The sequence below is a fragment of the Cololabis saira genome, chromosome 16 (assembly GCF_033807715.1).
Source record: "Cololabis saira isolate AMF1-May2022 chromosome 16, fColSai1.1, whole genome shotgun sequence".
Classification (NCBI taxonomy): domain Eukaryota; kingdom Metazoa; phylum Chordata; class Actinopteri; order Beloniformes; family Belonidae; genus Cololabis; species Cololabis saira.
Genome location: NC_084602.1, coordinates 5,992,402 through 5,995,285, shown reverse-complemented (window position 1 = coordinate 5,995,285; position 2,884 = coordinate 5,992,402).

The window sequence follows — 2,884 nt, the reverse complement described above, 5'->3', positions numbered from 1 at the left end:
ATATGTTAGTTTCCCGGCCAAAACGGGAAACTTGACAGGTCAGGTCACAGCAGCCGTTTTCAGCTGTGAAGTGTAGTGAACCAAAGTTTCAGTCCTCCTCCCTTCACTGCAGAGTCTGCCTCTTTTAAAATTAGCTCTGCCCATTTCCAAGATATAGGAAAAGCAGAATTATGTAAAGTCGGAAAGAGATAAAGAAAGGAGCAAAGGGAGAAAGGAAGCCTGGCTGTTTCTACTCCGGCCTGATGACAAAGCAAATCTGATTCACTGATTTACGTACTTTTATACTTGTATACTCAGCGGCTTCAAATGCTATCAGTCCACTGAATAGGAATTTATCATGTGTAATCAGAGCCTTGAATGGTGCGAGTAGATGGGATACTGTCTACCTGGTAGATTTTTGTCATTATTCTTTGGGTTGATAATGGCTTTCCCAGCTACTGCTATTGAAAACGAAACTTAGGCTCAGTAGATGTTTTGTCACCATTCTGGGCTCAACTACACATTTCAGACCTAACCTTAACCTAACCCTCACCCTAAACCTAACCTTAACCCAAACCCTGATCCCAATATTCTAACCGGTGTATAGTCGAAATGTCGAGAAAAAAGTCAAAATGTCGAGAAAAAAGTCAAAATGTCGAGAAAAAAGTCGAATTGAGATTAAAAAGGAAAGGAAAAAGGAAGAAAAAAGAGAAAAAAAGGTCAAACATTTTTGGAAATGCTCCAGGGAGCCACTAGGGCGGCGCTAAAGAGCCGCATGCGGCTCTAAAGCCGCGGGTTGCCGACCCCCGCCTTCATCAGGCTGCAGTCGAACCGAACTGGAGTTATTGAAATCAAGCTATTAGAGCAGATAATGTGGCTCTAAATCGGGCTGTTTCAGCATGTATACGCATAGCTGAGCTATTGCCTGCCCCGGGACTCCCTCTACCAAAAGTGACAAGACCGAGGAAGCGGAAATAACAACACTCACGGCATGACAACAACACAGTAGAAGAAGAAGAAAAGGAAGACTTTGCATGCGTCTTACCTGCAACATGATCAAGCTTAGTATACGAAATGTACAGAGCTTCATATCAGTGTGTTGTTGTCCTCCTCCTACGTCTGCGTCCAAACTCTCGCGCTTGTTCACTAATTGTTCCAACTAACAGGAAGAATACCAACGCGATAGAGCGTGTAGCGCCATCTAGTGTCGTGGAGGCGACCGCACCTCGTTCAATATTTTGAGTCTCTTACCGTGCATGTATACTCAGATTTCCCATCCAGTTAAATCCTTAGCTGGATTGTTGCCAATAGCTCCACTTAGATGTGCATGTAACCCCACTGACAGATAAACTGACTGTTTCATAGAGCAAGACCTCCACTGAACCTGGGGATTTGCTTGTGCAGAAGTCTCCAAACCGAATAAGTACGAGGACTCAAGCAAACTGACTTCCCAACATCAGCATCCGAACCAGAAACTTTATCCGACGTGGTGGGGGTCAATGAAAAAAGCTGATCTGCAAGCAAGAAGGAAGAGGAACTCTCTGTGATCAAAAACCCCCGGAGATCCTCGAAGGATTCCCTCAAAAACAGGAAGGGAACTTGTTTACTGTTCACTAGGTAGTACATGCTGTGGTTGCAGGGGAAAAAGTTATTTTTTAATTGTGTCCACAGAGAAGAGCTCGGTTTGACGTTTGCAGTTCTGCAGCAATGACTCCAAGATCTGTGCGCCAAAACAGACAGAAGAAAAGAGAAAATCACGAGTGAGAACGAGACTAGTGTTTCCCAGCCCCGGTCCTCAAGTACCCCTGCCCTGCATGGTTTAGATGTTCCCCTACTTCAACACACTGATAGACATGGCTGTGTCACTAACATTAACCTTTTTAGATTTTTGATTGATTGAATTGTTTATTTCAAACACATAAGGGAAAAATATAACATTTTAAAACAAATTCAAAACATACAGAAAAAAAGCAACAACAACAGGGGGAAAAAAAACAGGGAAACAGGGGAAAAAAACAATATCCGAAAAGGAGCAGGTAGAAGTAAAACTTATTTAACCCTGCCCCTTTGTTACCTCTATTATAAATTAAACATAAATATTAATGATAAATAGCTAATAATTTACCTATTAGGCAACAGATTTTCCCATTGGTTGTGCCTTTGCACCTAACCAGCTAACAAAGACAATCTTTCCTTAACATAACTCCTCAATCAAATAACTTCACAGAACTTCCTTTTTGTACCGTTTTTTTAATTGATTTATATTTGTACATTGCTTCAACCCATCACCCAACCCATTCCATAGATCCACTCCAACAACTGAGATACACATGCTTTTCCTTTTAGAATAAACACATTGTTTTTTTAAATTAAATATTCCTCTTAAATTATAACCCCCCTCCCTGTCACAAAACATTTTCTGCAAATTGTCTGGAAGTGAATCAGTTCTCGCCTTGATCCTTGATGATTGAAGCAGGGAAACATCTAAAACTTGCAGGACGGGGGTACTCGAGGACCGGGGTTGGGAAACACTGAATTAGACCACCACACTGCGAAAGGTCACAGGGCAGCGAAGCGGTTTAATGTTCGGGGTAAAGTTCTCTAAATTAAAATCATCATCTAGATTATCAAAGCACTCAATGAGTTTTTTTTGTGTTAGATTTACATTAAGTGTCTGGTAAAGCTAAAGCTAATCAGCCGATAGATAGATAGATAGATAGATAGATAGATAGATAGATAGATAGATAGATAGATAGATAGATAGATAGATAGATAGATAGATAGATAGATAGATAGATAGATAGATAGATAGATAGATAGATAGATAGATAGATAGATAGATAGATAGATAGATAGATAGATAGATAGATAGATAGATAGATAGATAGATAGATAGATTGATTGA